Source organism: Ursus americanus, chromosome 36 (assembly GCF_024610735.1).
Source record: "Ursus americanus isolate L20-20 chromosome 36, mUrsAme1.1.p, whole genome shotgun sequence".
Classification (NCBI taxonomy): domain Eukaryota; kingdom Metazoa; phylum Chordata; class Mammalia; order Carnivora; family Ursidae; genus Ursus; species Ursus americanus.
The window spans coordinates 11717428-11738070 of record NC_142162.1 but is presented as its reverse complement, the minus strand read 5'-3'; the positions used below and the strand labels follow the sequence as shown (position 1 = coordinate 11738070).

General features: G+C 39.5%; 1 protein-coding gene across 2 annotated transcripts in view; it reads left to right on the top strand.

The window, feature by feature from the left end:
• ZNF280D (zinc finger protein 280D) overlaps positions 1 to 20643 on the top strand; it is a 297062-nt gene that overhangs the window by 56805 nt on the left and 219614 nt on the right. For both annotated transcript variants that reach the window (XM_087859137.1, XM_087859136.1), the window contains exon 2: positions 14128 to 14250. The gene's annotated coding sequence lies outside the window, so the exon portion shown is untranslated. The remainder of the gene's footprint in view (positions 1 to 14127; positions 14251 to 20643) is intronic.

The window sequence follows — 20643 nt, the reverse complement described above, 5'->3', positions numbered from 1 at the left end:
CTGGATACTGATACCCCATAATATGTATTATAATTATGGCTTGCATTTTTACCATTTATGGTGTCTTTTGTCTAATGCAATTTTTATATTTTCATGTATTCAAATTCTCAGTTATCATTTGTGCTTTTAGCATTTTGTTTGGGAAACCTAAAGAAATGTAATGAAGACATTCTCCTGTTTTTACTTTTTAACTTTTAAGATTTCCCCCATACATTAAAATTTTTAATCTGTGTGGACTGTATTTTTATTATGGCATGAAGTTGAGATCTACATACCCCCTCCCCCCAAGATATGCACTGGCTGTGGCCAGTTCTCTTGGTACCGTTTATCTAATGGTCACCACTCCCTGCTGACAGATAAAGCCATCTCCGTCCCATGCCAAGTTTCCATATATGTATAGGTCAATATTGACTTATTTTGTTCATTATGCTCATTTGGCCCATTTTTATATCCTTGCCTCAATACCACACTATTTAAATAACTATGGCCTTAGAGCCTACTAGGGCAAATCTCCACTCTTCAGTTTTCTTTTTCAAAAATTTCTTTGCTAGTTTTGTCTCTTTTATTTTCCACATGAACTTTAGGGCAGGATTGTTAAATTCCATGAAAAGTCTTGTTGGGATTCTGATTGGAATGAAAGTGATTCATAGATCTATTATAAATTCATGGGGAGAGCTATAGATTTACACAATTATATCTTTCAGTCTTTCAGTGTTTTATCATTTATCCAGTGCATCTTTTATGTAATGTTTTGTAATTTTACCGAATAGGTCTTACATAAATTTCTTTAGATTTTTGCCTAGGTACCTATTGTAAATGAGAGATTTTATATAAGTATATATAAATATATATTTTTTCTCTTACACTCTGAATTATCCAGAGTGCTGAATTCTCCTATTTGTTTGAATTATTTACCTACAAATTCTCTTGCAATTTCTATGTAACTAATCCCATGGTCTGCAAATAAGAAAAATTCTCTTTCCTTCTTCCTCCTCCTCCTCCTCTTCCTCCTCCTCCTGCTTCTTTTTAAGTATCACACTGCCTAGGACTCTATACGGTGTTTAAGAGAAGCTAAGAGGGGCACCTGGGTGGCTCAATTGGTTAAGGATCTGCCTTTGGCTCAGGTCATGATCCCAGGGTCCTGGGATTGAGCCCACATCGGGCTCTCTGCTCAGCGGGGAGCCTGCTTCTCCCTCTGCCCCTCCCCCTGCTTTCTCTCTCCCTCTGTCAAATAAATAAATAAAAATCTTAAATGAAAAAAAAAGGAGAGAAGCTATGATAACGGGTACTCTTGACTTGTTCCTGACTCTAAAGAGCACACATCTAATGTTTTACCACTAAGTATCATGTTTTCTAGAGGTTTCTGATAGATACATGTGGAAGAGACTGCTGGGTGCTCCCCTTCCCCCAGAATTGGTTGTCTCCTTTTTCCTAAGTAGAATCTTCATTTTTTTTTTTTTTTTTTTAGAGAGAGAGGGAAGGGGAAGGAGCAAAGAGAGAAGGAGAGAGAAAACCTTAAGCAGGCTCCAAGACTCAGTCTTATAACCCTGAGATCATGACCTGAGCTAAAATCAAGGGTTGAACACTTAACTGACTGAGGTACCCAGGCGTCCCAGAATCTTTACATTTTATCTGAAGACATGTCTGCCAAGAAAATGCCTGCTTTTCCCAGCCACCTTCCACTCCATGAGGGCACATAACTTAGTTTCTGCCATGGGGTTGTAAGTGGAAGTCATATATGAAAATTTCAGTGTATCCTAAAGGGGAAACATACCACTTTCCCCTTTTCTACTTCCTGCAGCCTGGAATGCAGATGTGATGACTGGAGTTGGAGCAATATATTGGACTTGAAGTAATCTTAGGAGTAAAGATCACACATGACACAATATGATACAAGGAACTTGGCTCTGGGCCACCTAACTAGTCTTTTATATGAGAGAGAAGTAAAATTCTATATAGTTTGGAGTTTTCTGCCACTAATAGCCAAGCCTAATCCTACAACACTCTTCATCAGGAAGATGAGGTTGTAGTCCATTCCCAGTTTGCCAGTAGTTTTTCTTTTTTCCATAAATTGCACTTAAAAAAAAAAGATTTTACATATTTATTTGGGAGAGAGAATGTGAGTGGGGGGAGGGGCAGAGGGAGAGGGAGAGAATACCAAAGAGACTCTGCTGAGCCTGGAGCCCGACTGGTTGTGGGGGGGGCTCGATCTCGTGAGCCTGCGATCATGACCTGAGCAGAAACCAAGAGTCAGATGCTTAACTTACTGAGTCACCCAGGTGGCCCCATAAATTGTACTTTTATAAATTACTCATCTGTACTAGTGAGACGAAATACACTGATAGATTTTTTTAGTCATTCTTGGGATTCTATCATGATATGCTTGTAGAGGTTGCAGATGTACAAAGATTTTATTTCTTACTTTTCCTAAGATTTTCAAATGAAAAATTTTAAACTAGATAAGTGGGCCTGCACAGTGAACACGCATACATCAACCACGCAGGTTCTATGGTTAACATCTTACTGTATTTGCTTTGTACCTTATCTGTTATGGTGTGTTATAAATGCGTTATTTAATTCAGTTAGGTAGTGTTTTAAAATATTTGTGCACGTGTTCAAAAGTGAGAATAACTAAATATTTTCTTTTTTCATATTGTCTTTGTGCAGTTTAGGTATCAAAAGTATACTTATCTCATAAAATGAAGCAAGGATCTCTTCTGTCTCTTCACTGAAAAAGTCTGTCTAATACAGGAAATAAATTTTGAAGATTTGGTTAAACTCACCTATGTGGGTAAATACTTGGTTGGCATGGTGCTTTTTTAATGGGTACAGTTTTCTTTTTTTTAATTGACATACAGCTGACATAAACTGTTATATTAATTTCAGGTGTACAATATAGTGATTCAATGTAGCTACTGTCTGTTACCATACAACACTATTATAATACCAGTGACTATATTCCGTATGCTGTACCTGCCATCCTGGTGACTTCTTCATCCCATAACTGGAAGCCTGTACCTCCAACTCCCCTTTCTTCATTTTGTCCATCCTCACCCCCCTCCCCTCTGTCAACCATCAGTTTGTTCTCTTTGTATTGTATTCGTTATATTCTCTTTGTATTTATGGGTCTGTTTCTGCTTTTGTTTGTTTATTCCTTTGTTTTGTTTTTTTATATTCCACATATAAGTGAAATCATATGGTATTTGTCTTTCTCTGTCTGACTTACTTCACTTAGCATAGTACCCTCTAATTCCTTCCATGATGTTGCAAATGACATGATTTCATTTTTCTTTTTAGCTGAGTAACATTCCGTTGCATGCAAATATATATATATATATACATACATACACCATCTTCTTTATCCATTCATCTATCAGTGGATACTTGGCTTGCTTTCATGTCTTGGTTATTGCAAATGAAGCTTCCAGGAACACAGGGACGCATATATCTGTTTGAATTAATATCTTCATTTTCTTTGGATAAATACCCAGTATAGAATTACTGGATCATATGGTATTTCTATGTTTAATGTCTTGAGGAACCTCCACACTCTTTTTCACAGTGGTTGCACCAATTTGCATTCCCACCAACAGTGCAGGAGGGTTCCTTTTTCTCCATGTCCTCACTAATACTTGTTGTTTCTTGTGTTTTGGATTTTGGCCATTCTGACAGGTATGAGGTGGTATCTCATTGCGGCTTTGATATGCATTTCCCTGATACTGAGTGATGTCAAGCATCTTTTCATTTGCCTGTTGGCCATCTGTATGTCTTTGGAGAAATGTCTGTTCAGGTCCTCTGCCCATTTTTAATTAGACTGGTTTTTTTTTGTTGTTGAGTTGTGTAAGTTCTTCATCTATTTTGGATATTAACTCCTTATCATTTAAATGATTTGCAAATATCTTCTCCCATTCAGTAGGTTGTTCTTTTGTTTTGCTGATGGTTTTCTTTGCTGTGCAAAAGCTTTTTATTTTGGAATAATCCCAATAGTTAATTTTTGCTTTTGTTTCTTTTGCCTGAGGAGACATACTTAATGGGTACAATTTTTTAAAATTACAGATTCAATTTATTTAATGGGTATAAATAAATATAAAGGTTGCCATTTCTTTTTCAAGTCAATTTTAGTGATTTATATATCTCTAAAGAACTGTCCATTTCATTAAATTGTCAAATTTATTTGTGTAATGATACTCATTGTATTTTCTAGGGCTTTTAAAAACTGACTATTTGTAGTCGTGTCCCTTTTTCAGCACTTTTTTTCTTTTTCCTTCAATCGATTTTGCCAGGTTTGCCTATTTTATTAGTCTTCAGAAAGAACTAGCCTTTGGGTCTATTGATTCCTTATTGATTCCCCCCTTTTCATCTGTTTCTCTTCCTTTTGTTATTATTTCTTTTCTTTTGCATTCTTTGTTCTAATTAACTTTTGAGGTATATGCTTCCTTCTCTTCTATTATAAGCATTTAAAGCTCTAAATTTCCTCCTAAATACTGCTTAAATTGCATACCACACATTTTGGTGCTAGTGTTTTCATTGTCTGGGCATTTGGTAATTTTCATTAATTTTTCTCCCCTACTTAATAATTATTTTGAAGCTTCTAACATGAATAGGACAGTGCAACTATTATATTGATTTCTAATTTTATCTCATTGTTATTAGAGAACATGTTTCATATGATTTTGTATCATTAGTATTCATTTGAAATTTACTTTTTGACATATTATAGTAAATTTTTATAAATGTTTCATGTGTGCTAGAAATTGTGTATTTTGAATTTTGCGTGTAGGATTACTTATGTTGTTTATGTCTTCTACAACTATGATTTTTGATTTACACACACACACACACACACAAACACATCTGAGGTTCCAAATGACTATTTCTTCAATGTGATTTATTCTGTATCTTTATATAATAACCTTGTATCTTTATATAATATAATATAATATAATATAATATAATATAATATCTTTATATAATAACCTTGTATCTTTATATAATAACCCTCCTTTTGCCTTAAAGTTAAAAAATTGATATTGATATTATTATATTTGTTTAATTTTTATTAAATTTTTAGTCCATATTATACATTTACATAATGACCTCCCCATCATCATGCTTTAGATGTTTCTCTCTCTTTTTTTTTTTTTTTAAAGATTTTATTTATTTATTTGACAGAGAGACAGCCAGCGAGAGAGGGAACACAGCAGGGGGAGTGGGAGGAGAAGAAGCAGGCTCACAGCGGAGGAGCCCAATGTGGGGCTTGATCCCAGGACTCTGGGATCACGTCCTGAGCTGAAGGCAGACACGTAATGACTGAGCCACCCAGGCGCCCTTAGGTGTATCTCTTAATAAGCAGTACATGATTGAATTTTTAAAAGTCCTTATGAAAATCTCTGTCTTTTAGTAGCCAAGTTCAATATGTTAATATTTATATGTACTTTGATTATTGACCTATTTGGACTTTTTCCTACCATTATGTTGTTTTCTATTTACCATTCTTTAATTTTGACTTTTTTCTTCTCTACTTTCTATTAGGTTGATCTAGTTTTGTTTTGTTTTTTGTTGTTGTTGTTGTTAAGATTTTATTTATTTATTTATTTGAGAGAGAGGGAGAGAGAACATTTGCATGGGGGGAGGGAGAGGGGAGGGGGGCAGGGGTAAAGGAAGAAAATCCCAAGCAGACTCCACACTGAGTGCAGAGCCCAATCCAGGGCTCATCTCATGATTCTGAGATCATGACCTGAGCTCAAACCAAGAACTGGATGCTTAACTGACTGAGCCACCCAGGCACCCCTGGGTTAATCTAGTTTTCAAATATATTTTCCTCTTTCCTCTCTACTGGAATTTTGCTATCTGCTCAGGTTTAGGATTAAAATTAAAAAGTCCCATGTGAGAAATTAAAACAACAAGTTTCCATAGTGCTTTCCCAAGCTGGGTGGTTGGACATTTCTACTCTTTTCATACTTCAAGGGTCTTCCTTCGAGGACATTACTTGGGTCCCCAGATTCTGTGTTTCAGGAAGCTCAGAGAGATCCTTTATTCAGCTTCTGAGCTTGAACAGAGAGGGTGGCCAAGAGCCTGGGCTGGGCTCAGGACCAGGTCTTCTTCGCCCAAGGTAGGGAGGCAATATGACAGACAAGGACACCTGAAGAAAGCACTGAACAAGAACTATTTAGACCATCAAATGAATTAGAGGGTCAGCTCACACTGAAACCCACTATGGTTTTCTTTTCTCTTTTTATTCTGAAAGCTTTTTTTTTCCCCTTTTGAGCTCAGCTATTTGTTAAAAAATTATTTTTTTATTGAATTTTAACCAGCATTTCCATGTAGGTACCAATCTGCTATACTCTAAAAAGCTGTGGGAGTTAATTTACTTATCTTACAGAATGTTTACAGGTTCCAAGTCTCACCTGCCACCTCAGGTCTTTTAGTTTTTGTCTGTTTTCCTCAGCTTCTGCTTAACCAAGTTATAAGTAGATTATTTCTTTTCCATCTTCCTCATTGGCATTGATGATTCATTTTGAAGTTCTGAGTGACTGTTGTTCTGGCCTTTCTTCAAATCCCCTTGTCTCTCAGATTGAGGCAGGGAAGACCTCCCCTTTGCACAAGTTCCTGGATACCGTACATCAACAGTCCAAGTAGGCAAGCTGAAGTTTCTGGGTGTGTGGCCTTTCCCCTGTCCTCCAGTAGCTCCTAAAATGATGGCCATGACAAATCTCAGCCTTCCTGGCTGCACATGGCCCTGGTTTGGAAACATACCCAGCTGGAAGCAGTTGACATGCCAAGACCTTCCAGCATTGGGCTTTCCAATATAACATGTTGGGGCGCCCTTATTTCCTGTTGCTTCTTTTTGGCTAGGGGGCTCCCCCCAGTCCAGGCATTCCCTGGGCAGCTGTCTGACTTAACGTCTGAGCATGGCCAGCGCTGGCCCAGCTGTGGTCCCTGGCATTGCCACTCATGAGCAAATTCCCCAGTGAGCCCACAGGGCTGCCTTGATTTCTTTTTTAGGTATGATTATCTTGAACAAAGCCAGCTTTCATAGGTGTGAGACTATGCAGTTATACTGACCCCTCACTTGGAAAAGCCAGTAATTGCATTCATACTCTGCTACTGCTATCTTGACATTTTAAAATAACTTTTAAATATAATAAAAAATTTTTTGATTATGCACTAGACTCCACAAACTATGTCCCCTCTCCTTAGAAGAGAGAGAGAACATCACTGACTCTTGGAGAAGTGGGTGGGACTTATTGACTAACCCAGCCTCTTTAGGAGTCCTGGGCAACAGCTATTAGGAGTAATTATTTAAAAATATATTTTTAGATGTAGTGCCATATCCTGCAAAACTTATGGGAAGCTTCCTTCTCCATAAAGTATCTTAGTGTTTCAGGAAGGGGAGGTGGGTACAACTCTAGAATAGCCATCCAATAGAACTTTCATTACATTAACAATGATGTTAATGTTCTATCTATATCCTTGCTGTCCAGTATGGTGGCCATTAGCCACATGTGGCTACTGAGAACTTGAAATGTGGCTAGTATGAGGACCTGAATTTCTAAATTTTAATTAATTTTAATTATTTTAAATTTAAAGTTAAATAGTCATATGGGGCTACTGGCTACCATACTGGACAGTGTAGTTATAGAACAAAGTAATTTCTTTTTTTTTTTTTTTTTAAGATTTTATTTATTTATGTGACAGAGAGACAGCCAGCGAGAGAGGGAACACAGCAGGGGAGTGGGATAGGAAGAAGCAGGCTCCCAGTGGAGGAGCCTGATGTGGGACTCGATCCCAGAACGCCGGGATCACGCCCTGAGCCAAAGGCAGACTCTTAACCGCTGTGCCACCCAGGCGCCCCAGAACAAAGTAATTTCTGACCTTTGAGATTTTGATTATATTTTGTACTGACTCTACATCAAGACTTAAAGTTAGGCTTTGTCCAGAAAGGATTTTTTAAATTCAGATTTAAGGCATATCTAGAACTAGATAGGGGAACTCAAATCACAGTGTTTTTTCTTAAGTGTAGAGAAGATATTCTTTCTACCTATGGAAGCTAAACCATGAGTCTCATTTCTGTAGCCTACAAGGGAAATAGTACATTGATGAATGAATTGCCTAAAGACTGCCCTTTCCAGTTCTAAAGGATTATGGAAGAAATAAGGAAGACAAAGCAGAAGCAAGGTCAAAGGTCAGAGTCTTGGCAAGGAGTGATAGTAAGTAGGTGCAGTGGGAGGTGAGTTGACAGATGAGCTTGAGCCATCCCTCCTGGGCCCTCATGACCTGGTGTACAAGTGACCCAGCAAGTTCCATGTGTTTTGAGAGCACAGAAGTACATCAGAGGGCTCTGGACAAAACAAAAAGATAGCTGAATAGGAACTTTGAGAAGGCCAGAACTACAGATTTCAGAGATAGGTAGTACTTCATCTCAGAAAGCCACACCAGAGGGACACCTGGGTGGCTCAGTCAGTGGTTAAGCATCTGCCTTCAGCTCAGGTCATGATACCAGGGCCTTGAAATCAAGGCCCTCATCGGGCTCCTTGCTCAGTGGGGAGCCTGCTTCTCCCTCTGTCTGCTGCTCCCCCTGCTTGTGCTCTCTCTCTCTGACAGATAAATAAATGAAATCTAAGAAAGAGAGGAAGAAAGAAAGAAAGAAAGAAAGAAAGAAAGAGAGAGAGAGAGAAAAGAGAGAAAGAAAATAAATCAGCCACACCAGAAGAACTATACTTTAGTGGTCACCAGTCCAGGGAACAGAAAATCCAACCACTCCACTATTCACCAGTAAAGATCCAGATGATACTATGTCTGCCGCTATGGGTCATCTAAACCCTTATAAACCCTAGTACACACAGATGTTATCTTGAAGGACACAAAGAGGTGAAGAGAAAATTTGAAAGATTTACCATTTTACGTAAAGAAATGAAAGAGAATTTGCATAAAGGGGTTATCTGAATTATAGAACTGAACTAAATTCAACTGAATGGGATAAATTTAGGATTCTTTTTCCTTGTTCCCTGTGGATGAGCAGATGTATTACGGGGAAATAAAGAAGCTGCATTCTCTTTGCACATCTAAGGGCAGAATGAATGAATCTGTGACCCTACTTCAAATATGTTTGCCTTCCTGCCAACCCAGGTATAGGCAACAGTTCTTTTCACAAGCTTTAGCAGAGGTGGAATATGTGGCAGGAGGTGGAGTGGGGATGCTAACCTGCTGTTTTGAGCCTAGGAACAAGCATTATGAGAGACTTGGCCACTTTACTCATAGATAGATGTCCTTTCGTCAAAGGCACTAGCAACTTCACATGGGCAGTTCATTGGGGCTTATCCAGAAGGCAGTTCTTCTCTTATCACCTACCTGGACCTGGAGGAGGTTGTAGATACTTCCGTGTACTGGTCTGAGAGCTTTCAGAACAATGGGAGAGGCTCAGGCTGTCAGATTATGGTGTCATTTTGCCTGTGCAGTACCTTAGTCATCTTCTAGTGCTGAATGAATCACATCTGGAATCAAGGAGGCAAGATCTACTTGGGCAATATCGTAATTACTCATCTGGATCTAACATCCCGTCAGTCCCCTGCCATGCTGTAGAACATGAAGTCCCTCTGTGGGCTACAGCTCCACCTGCAGGCCAACCCTGAACAGTACATGTTCAAGAAAATGGAGGAATTTCTGGGTTGTATTCTGTACAGTCAAGACATCTGCATTGCACTTCAAGTGTTCATGGACCCACAGTAAGAGCCCACATGGTTCATTACATATATTTAGCAATTCCTGGAATTTATTACAAAATTCATTACACATTTCTTTTCCTTGGCTGTTAGAATAACTGACACTTTCAAAAGGGAAGGAGGCTTTTTTTCATTCTCAGATGCAGATGCAGCTTTCCAATTAGACTTGCTTAATTCCTCCAACCTTCCACTAGCCTACCTGACCCAGCCCAACCCATACGAATGCCTCCAACCATTCAGACTGGAAACATTAGACCCCAAGAGGACCCAACCCTCATGCCTCCACCCTTTGGGGTTCCTTCCCTGGGAAATTGGCTTTTGGAAAAATTCAATTGCTCATCCTTCTTGAGAACAAAGATCACTTGTCATAGAGAATAGAGTGGCTAAGATAAGTGGAAAGACTCGGTTCGCATCAGTGTCATCTTTTTCACGCACTTTGGGTTTACCATTTCATACCCATCCTGGAAAGTATAGAACCATGAGTGAAGACTTACAACACTAATCCTGGAAATCATCTGGCTGGGAACTCTGAGGACATCCAGTCCTAGCCATCAGGCACATATAGGGGCCCACACAATTGGATTTGTGTGATATCTAGGTGTAAGAGGAATAAAGTGGTTAGGAATGGGCTTTAAGTTTACATTCTGAGATAACTGGATTTTCTTAGTCCATTCAGGGTTCTATAACAAAATAACATGGAACTGGCATCTTTACACAACAAGAATTTATTGCTCACAGTTCAGAAGCCTGGGAGTCTGGATCATGGCCCCGGCATTGTCACCTTCTGGTGAGGGCCCTCTGACTGGTTCAAAGCCAGCATGTTCTCGCTGTGTCCTCACATGGTGGAAGGCATTGGGGATATCTCTGGAGCTCTTTTATAAAGGCACTAATCCCATTCATGATTGTTCTTAAGCACCTCCTAAAGGCCACACCCACTAATACCGTCAGTTTTGGGGGTTAGGATTTGACATATGAGTTTTGGGGAGGACACATTCAGACCATAGCATGGATGAATGGTAGCCAGTAGCTGCAGTGGAGGAAACTGGGAGAAACAGGTTTGGGAGATAAAATCTGGTTCTATTTAAAAAAATGTTCAACTTGAAATTCTAATTAGACATCTAATGGAAATGTCAAGTAGGCAGCATGATATGTTTGTTAAGTCTGGAGCTCAGGGGAGATGTCAGTACTGGAGAATATAGAGATCTGGGAATTATTGACAGGGAGAAGGAAATGAAAGCCATGGGACTGGATGAATCTCCTCCAAAGCGAGTGAATGTATTTAAAGAACAGAAGAGGTTTAGACAAATTTAAAAATCGGGAATAAGCGGAGGGAACCAGCAGACTAAGAAGCAGCCAAGCGGGAATGTAGGAGGAAGGCTGAGACAGATGTTGACTCAGAAGCCAAGTGATCTACTGAGTCAAACAGTGCTGTGAGAGCCAGTAAGAGAAGGACTGGGAATGGTTCAGTGGATTTAGAGAGGTGGAGCTCGTCAGTGATCCTGAGAAGAAGGGCTTCAGTAGAGTTGTAGAGAAGAAAATGGAGAAAATGATTGGAGAAGACGGAAACGAAACTCTGAAGTGAGCAGGTGGAGACATTCGGTGTTGACCACTGATTTTAGGAATGGTGATATAGGTGGATCTGAGCAGCAGGAGGGGGTAGGTGGAGAAGGGCATAGAGTCACAGGAGGACAGAGTTATTTTAAGGTGGGAGAGATTCTAACATTTCTATATGCAAACAGGAATGTTTCTAATAGACAGAGGAAAGGTGGAAATCCTAAAGAGAGTAGATGATGGGAAGAACAAAGCCTTTGAATAGGTTGGAGAGGGTCCAGGGCTTAAGTGAGGTGAAGTCTATGAGGACCTACACTCCAGGACAGTTCTTCCTCCATGAAGGAAAGAGGCAAAAATTAATAACTGTGATGATGTGAAATTGTCATAGCTGTCTCTGCTTGCTTCTTTCATAGTAAAAGGAGAGATGAAGTCTCTTTCTACCAGCTCCACTAGCCTAGCTCACTCACACCCTGCCCTCAACCCAGAACTCCATCAATTTACCTGACAACCAAGTGGGGAGACCCAAGAATCTTAACGAAGGGTTCTGGATTCCCAGCAGTACCACAGCCAGCTCTGGTACTTTGACCATGAGAAGGGAAGCAAGTTAGAGAACCAAACACAGGAAATTCCATCCCCCACACTCAGAACCCTGAACAGGCAGGTCTTTTTAGCCACCCACACTGGACGGAGTCTAGTAGAGTGCAGAGTGGAAGTTCTGGTTAAAACATCCATTGCCGTCAGGCAGCTGCCTTAATTTATTTTCATTTCTGCTGTACACTGTATTTCTAACCTCCTCATTTTCAGTGGTTTTCCCAGTTTGTCCTCATATTTAGATACTTTGGCATTAAGTGGTTTTCAATTCAGCCTCTTTCTAGGTTGCTTCCTCTCCAGTCTCTTTCACTTCAGCGCCAGGGAGCCTCAGACAAGTCCCAGGGTCCCAGCTACCACATCCCCTCCCAGCTTTCCTGGCCCCCACTTGTTAGGGAGAAAGGTCCTCACATAAACAGGAAAACATATAAAAAGCCTATCAGATAGATTTTGAAAAGATAAAGTAATGTCATCCTAAGGTGTTTGTGACTAATCAGAGCAGAACAGCAACCACAGAGCTTTCTGCAAGATTTTGCTATCATCTCATCCTCTTTATCCATCTCTAGCCTGCCCCCACCAAAAAAAAAAAAAAAGAAAAAAACCTTCTAAAGGAACAATACACCCTCCGTTGGGAAAATGAGCGAAGGTACAGATATATTAGAGTTTGGAGACCTGAGGGTGAAGAGGGTCGCTTCCCCATGGAAGACCACACACGTGTACCCGCACTTTGGTTCCCACACCTAGCAACTACAGTTACTGTAGCTTATGGATGAATGAATAGCAAATTTGAATGTCTTTTTTTCTAGTAGGAATTTTGCAGCAAAACATAAAGAGATATATTAATTTAAAAAAAAAACATGCATAATTGTACACAGGTATTTTAATTTGGTAAACAAGCTTTGTTCAGCCAAACATTTGTGAAGAGGTGTTTGGGCTTTTATTTGCATTAAAGTAACTAAGTAAACATACTTTTAACTAAATAGAAGTCAGGGTGAATATTTATTTTTCTGCATAATATGTGACTAAACAAATGAGGCTTTTTTTTTTTTTTTAAACACTCCTGGGGCACCTGGGTGTCTCAGTCAGTTAAGCAGAGTCCTGGGATTGAGCCCTGCGTGGGGCTCCCTACTCAGCAGGGAGCCTGCTTCTCCCTCTCCCTCTCCTCCTCCCCTCTGCTCCCGCTCTCTCATGCACGCACTCTCTCAAATAAATAAATAAATAAAATCTTAAAAAAAAAACAAACCCACTCCTTATATTGAAAGCCAAACATCTAGTTTGTCATGTGCCATGACTCAAAATGCTTCCAGAACTTCTCGTTGAAGTACCTTCAGAGCTCTCTTTACACACAGGGTGATGAACCGTCTCAGTTTGCCTGGAACTGAAGGGTTTCCCAGGATGTGGAACTTTGAGTTTTAAAACTGGGTAGCCTTGGATCAACTTTCCTGGGTTACCTGGAACTGAGGGAGATTTCAGTCCTCAAACTGGGAGAGCGGCAGGCAAAAGGGGTCAAGTTTGGTCATCCGATTTGTAAACCACACACAAGAAGCGCCAGCTCATTGCTTTATAGCTGTAACTCTGTTACTCAATTTGATCCCCTCCTTATTTTTAAAGGCTTGGCCCTAAATATCTTTTGGCTATTGCGAAAGATCAAATTTCTCACCCACAAACAAATATGTGGTAGCACTCAAAATAGTCTAAGTTAAGAAGGCAATTTTATAAACGTTTTCTTCCTTCTTCCCTTCCTTCCTTTCCATTCTTACCTTTGTAAACTTATGTGTATCAGTAGTGGACATGGCATACTCTGGCTGTAGTCCAGTCGGCTTCTCTGAGCCCTCTTCTCTGTGGGTCTCCACCTTGGCCCTTATCCTGTCTTTGGCCTGTCTATCCCAGTTTTAGCAAGAATCCTATTAAGTTGGTTTAGTAAGGATCCCCTTACCCTTGAATCTCCTCTTAGTAATTTTCCATCTGCTGACCCCTTCACTCTGCATATTGGCCATAAATCCCCTGCTGTCTTTGCTGTAATCTCTCCCCTACTACAGTGCTTATTGCAGTTGTCCTGAATAATGTCTTCATTGCCATTTTATTTATTAATTTTTATTCTTTAAGTAGATTCCATGCCCAGGGGGAGCCCAATGTGGGGCTTGAACTCACGACCTGAGATCAAGACCTGAGCCAAGATCAAGAGTCAGATGCTCAACTGACTGAGCCACCCACCCCTTTTGCTTACCATTTTAATAAGTGCCTGAATAATTCTTTTCTTTAACAGTTATGGTGCCATGACTTGGACAGAATTAAATTCATCATTGGACCCCTGGAAACTCTCCTCCAGGACCCAAAGGGTATGCTTCTGAAGACTTTGTTTCACTCCTGACTGATTGGAGATCCATTGGTGAGTCCAACTCTTGAGCTAGTGCTCAGGATGACAGACTGTTGAAGCATGGTAAGGGCAGATTTTTATTCTTAAGATTCTGAGTATACTCTCTGAGGCCAGTTAGAGTCCCAGGATTCTTTGGTTGAAAAGTGGCTGTTTAAGAAGCATCTTTCTGGATGGATGTCGTATTGGATCTTTCTGAGTGGGAATTTACTCCCCGACTCTTGAAGTGGCAAATGCCAGACTCTTTTGGACGCCTTTACTCTAGAAGCTCTGTTAGAGTCCCAGGCAAGTGGAGGCTGGGTTAGAGTCTGAGCCTTCTTTGTTAGCAAGGTATCATGAGTGAAGAACAAGGGAGCTTCTCAGTAGACTGAAACCCCCTTCTCATACCCCTGTTGACTATATGTCCCACCACCATGGCACTCGCCCTCTACTTCCTTTCTTATTGGAATAATTTTACTAAGGCTATTTTGGAACTTCAATGACTTCCCCAAACTTGTCCCTCTAAGATTTCTCTCTCAGCATTGTTTCCATTCCTCCTTCTTCCTTTTACCACCTTCAATCCTCCATTCCTTTGAATCCATTGATAAGATTGCCGTCAAGCCCCTACCTCCTCCATCTCTCTGTCTACTTGTGCAAGACTTTCTCTTTCCTATTCCAGCCCCTCAATTTCTTATAGTCACTTGAACTCTGAACTTTAGGTCTCCCATTCTCCACTGGAGCCTCTCAAGAGACCCAGGGACCACCCGAAGAAACTACATGCAGGGCAAAACAAAATCTTAAAAGTTTCCTCCACAAATATTGATAAAAAGCATTAACTGTCAATTGAGCAGGTAACCTTAACTTGTTCCATCTGTCAGAGACACAGTTTGGGATAAAAATAAAAAATGGAGCAAAAACAAGAGCCAATTATTTTATATAAACCATCGAGTTTTTCATTGCTATGTTTACCTGACTCATGGCTACAATTTTATTTTATTTTTTTGAAGATTTTATTTATTTATTTCTCAGAGAGAGAGACAGAGACAGAGCACAAGCAGGGGTAGCAGCAGGCAGAGGGAGAAGCAGGCTCCCTCCTGAGCAAGGAGCCTTATGTGGGATTTGATCCTGGGACTCCAGGATCATGACCTGAGCTGAAGGTAGATGCTTAACCGACTAAGCTACCTAGGCATCCCTCATGGCTACAATTTTAGGATGAAAGTGACAAGGTCTCTATTTGCATCTGTCTGTATGTTTACAAAGTTATGTTTGTGTATGTATGTTATGTATATGTGATATTTTTTACTTCTAGATGGTATTACCAAAAAATGTATAAAATCTTGTGAAAGAGTTTCATAAATTGGCTTAGAGATGAATAAGTGCTATATAAATTAAATATTCCTAAATCTCTCAGAAATACAGAAACTAACCCAAATGCTTTTTAAGTTTATGTGGTTTGGAAAAATCTTTGGTAAATAAGACTAATTTAATACTGTTCAATAAGAACAGCTCTGAGGGGCGCCTGGGTGGCACAGCAGTTAAGCGTCTGCCTTCGGCTCAGGGCGTGATCCCGGTGTTCTGGGATCGAGCCCCACGTCAGGCTCCTCCGCTATGAGCCTGCTTCTTCCTCTCCCACTCCCCCTGCTTGTGTTCCCTCTCTCGCTGGCTGTCTCTATCTCTGTCGAATAAATAAATAAAATCTAATAAAAAAAAATAAGAACAGCTCTGTCTTCTGAGTTACCGGTATTAAGTATAATACAAGTATACATTTGGTATTTAACCATTTTTAGATCTTTGCTTTTGTGTTTTTTGTTTGTTTGTTTGTTTGTTTGTTTTGATACTTGCCTAACATGCCTGTGCTGTAAAAATAGTTAACAAGGAAATAACGAGACGGGGGCTAGCTTTGTTTAGTGTTATATCTGCCTAAAAACAATTTCCAAAATCTTTTTTGTAACTTCTAACCTTAGAGATACACTGTGTTAAACATTCATTAGATATTGGGATCATTTCTAAGAGAAACTATTAAACATTAGATTACTAAGCACAAGTTCAAGTTTATATGCCTTTGGCCTCTTATTTTTGTGTGATAGAGAGAGGCTAACTATATTTGAGTCTGTTAATAACATCTTTTTGACACATTTATAAGTACTATCAGGAAGCATAGACTTAAAAAATTGTGACATGGGGGGGGGGGCGCCTGGGTGGCTCAGTCGGTTGAGCTTCTGCCTTTGGCTTGGGTCATGATCCCAGGATCCAGGGATCGAGCTCCACATCAGTCTCCCTGCTCAGCGGGGGGCCTGCTTCCCCCTCTCCCTCTGCCTGCTGCTCTGCCTGCTTGTGTTCTCTCTCTCTCTCTCTCTCTCTGTGTCAAATAAATAAATAAATAAATAAATAAATAAATAAATAAATAAAATCTTTAAAAAATTGTGAGATGGTATATTTATAAAATTTGCTAGACTGTTACAGAATGCTGGTATAGAAGAGACAGTTTGCAATAGTCTACTTTGTAGTTTTCTGTTAAAAGGGGTTATTAATGATTAAAAGGTACAATCAATATTTGTAAATGAAGCTACTAGAAACAATAAAGGTGAAGTGAAAACAACTTTGCAGGAAAAGTATGCAAGAAAAGTAGAATGTGTTTTTGATAAAGAAAAGTATACAGTGTATGTAGGATGGGTTTTGTTAAGGGAATAAGAATGTAATTTTGTCCAAAAGGGAGAAAGGAAAATATAGGACAAAAACGGAATGGATATAAAAAGCTGTAGAAGGTTTTCAGGAGAGGAATCTTGGGAAAGGAATCTTATCTCATGTGGTCAAAGCTGGCTGATTGAATAGGTTTATTTATAAGGCTTCTGAAAATGCGTTTTAATATTAAAAGTACACTGATGCAGAAGTAGAGTTTGGTTTTCTCTCTGTTGAAATAACAGTTTTCTTGGTTTATTGGTCTGCTCTTAATAAGAGATTGTAAAAGATTTTTCTTTATCTTTAAAGTAATTCTCCTAGAATTCCTATAATTCTGTGTCTTATCAAAATAATTTCCTGTGCTTTATGTTAACCTTTATCATATCCTTAACTGTTTAAGAGAACCAAGTCTTCTCACTTCATTTTTTTTTTAGATTTTATTTATTTATTTGAGAGAAAGAGAGTGCGCCCCAGCAGAGAAAGGGGGGAGGGACAGAGGCAGAGGTAGAAGTAGGCTCCCCACCGAGCACAGAGCCCACAGGACCCTGAGATCATGACCTGAGCCAAAATTAGATGCTTAACTGACTGCGCCACCCAGGCATCCCCAAGTCTTCTCATTTCTAAAAGAACTAACTTTTTAAAAATTTTACAGTCTTGTCCTGTCCTATATTTACTTCTGAGTTCTTTTATTGTCACTTTGGTTAAATAGGTGACTAAGGATTGTTCACAGTAACCTGGGGTCGTATTTAGTCAAGTATTCAAACCTTTTGAACTTTTGGACAGTTTCGTCCTCCCAGAATCAAATCCTAAATGAAATCTTGATCTTGAACTGACCTTGAGATTTCTCAGATGGCTCTTTCAAAATCTTAAAGGATTTTTTTCTTTTATTTTGAAAAAGAGAGATGCCAAAAAACAATTAGGTTTATTTGATATGTTCAGTTGCATGAAAGCTATTGTCAAATAAAAGATACTTTAACCTTTTCTAGTTATATTCCATGATATGTTCTGATATAATGTTACCAGTCATCATTCTATTTATCATTTTAAATGTTCTACAACACAGAAATAACTAAATTCCCTTGTCAATTGCATCATTTTTATCTCCTCAGATCTTTAACCATTTAAAAGCTTTTGTCATTAATAGACAGTTTTTGTTTTATTCTGATTCTTCTCTGAAAGCACTTACAATCAGCTGTAGGCCGGAGTGCTTCATCTTCAACAAAAAGGAATGGAAAGAGACCCATGGAAAGGATTAGGACAGGTCTCTGGGACATAGGCTACTGATGGCATTGCTTAAATTACTTTGAGACCATACTGTTTGACCGAGAAAGCAGCCTAGAACTCTGGTAGAGAAGCTGATGGGTTCATAAAACTGCTAACCCAAGACCAAGCAGAATAAGGAATTAATTACATAAAACTGAATGAACTGATGAAGGACGATTATGGTTTTTGTTTGGAAGATTGCTGCTGGATTTAAGGGATTCCTTTTCGTTTAAGCTATAACTCACAACAATTGAGTAGATAATACTTTTTATAAACAGAAATGAAACATTTATCTTTTCTCCCTGCCTGATTCCTCCAGAATTCAGAAACTTTTACTGAGTATTCTTATTTTCATGATGATATAATTATTTGCAGAAGCTCAATAAGAATCTGTCCTCTTTAAACAGGACATAATTGGAAACACTGGTTATATAACCAAGGCTTTGAGTGGAATGTCATATTTAAGACTGATGTGCATAGAATCAGTTATGACCAAATAGTTTCAAGGAACTAAGGTTGATTTTATGGAGCTAAGGCTTACAAAGCCCTTTTGGGAAAACTGGGCTGGTATGGCTGACAGGGTTCCCAGCCTTGTAGGAGAGTAAGGAAGGTCACTTCCTGGCAGGCCCAGGAAGCTTAGGATATTTTGGGGACCTAGAACACAGAGAAATTCACCCAAATCTTTAGATCCCGCAAGTAAAATCTGGTGGCAAATTCTTGGCTTGGCTTCCTAGCCTTGAGAGGCTTTTAAAAGTCTAATTTGAAATTCCTTATGAAAAGTTCCAGCAAAGCAAAATTTCAAAGGTTTCTGTGGTCAGTTACTATTCTTGCTGCACTTATGTAAATAATAGGCAAAATCTAATGTGACCAGATTCATTTTGTAAACAAGAATAATCTTACTTTGGTTAACTTTGGTGAAGAAAAGGGTGAGTGTAAAGAGAAATTTTATGCTGCAATAAAAAAACCATAGCACACCTTTGTGGACTATCAGCCCCTAGCCCTGGTCATTGTCTTTGAGATTTTGTTGTATACTTACAGACTGGACTGAGTCCTGCCAATGTGCACTTTTGGTCAGTCCCTCCCAAACACTCACTTCTCCTAATTTTCTCCAATATCTGGCTATACAACTGTCCAAATGAATGTTTCCAATTTTTCTCCCACCTGCCTACCTTGGTGTCTCTGAGAACTCAAACCTGACTGCCTGGATCCTTCCTGGGATCCTAGGTTGTCCTGCAAGCTGACGCTGGATGATGGGTAGCCTTTAAGCCTGGAGCTCCTGCTGTGTAGGCCATTCAGGAGGTTTACAGAAAGTGCCACATCTTCCATGCTCTGCTCTGGGAAATAACCATGACCCTGATATTATACTATCACTGAAGACATTCAAACTGCAGCCTAGGAAATCTACCAGATCACCACCGCTAACCCCCACTTCACCACCTAAAGATGCTTCAAGCCCAGCATCTAGAAATCTTCTCAACTGGCCACCCTCTGGACTCAGAAACTGGGCTTATAGTCTGCTTCAACCTTAATCTTTATTTTTCTTTTTATTTTCATAGAAATTTCCCTCATTAAATGTCTGATTATTTGCACCATCCAGTAAATATCCTCTACTCCCAAGTCCCAACAGATGGTTCAGCTGGTCCTTAATAACAAAAGGAGACTGAGCAAGAAATGAACTTAAATTGTTCAGAGGAAAGAAGAATGTCTGTCTTTTCCTCGATCAGGAGGAGGGACTGACAAAGATTCTCAGGCCTCAGTCTTCGCCCTGTCCTTCTTTGGCATACCTAGTCCAGTTTTAACAAGAATCCTGCTAAGTAAGTTTAGCAAGAGTATCTCCAGCATTGATATCTAATCACCCCCCATGTCTGGTCAAGTCCCTCATCCCTCACCATTGATGTGTAAGTCCATGACCAGCCTTTTACAAGAATCCTTTTAAAAAAGAACTCCTGTGCTCTTGATGTCTCCTGTTAGTAGTTTTCTACCCACTGACCCCTCACTCTGCACATTGGCTAATAAATGCCCACTTGTCTTTGTTGTATTGGGAGTTGAATCTGATCTCTCTCCTATTGCAATAGAGTCAGCTCCTATTGCAATAGTCTTGAATAAAGTCTCCTTTACCATTTTAACAAGTGTCAGAATAATTTTTTCTTTAACAGACACATTAGGAAAAGGGGGTTTCTTACTCAGTATATGAGCCACAAGAGACATTAAAATCAGCATCTCCTCTTCAAAGGTCATTTTGTCCTACCTCCCGCAAGTTTCGGAATCCCTCAGACCTCAACTTGTAGCTCAGTACATCATCCCTTCCCCTGACTTTTGGCTGCTTAACGCATTTCATGGTAATCACTAATTCATCACATGGAACTGAATAAGAACCATTTAATATGATTATCTTCTCCATTAAAGCTGTCATCATAATTAGAGCTGCAGTGAACTGTTTGCCAGGAATTATAACTTCTGCCAAGAAAAACTTGGGTGTCATTTTAG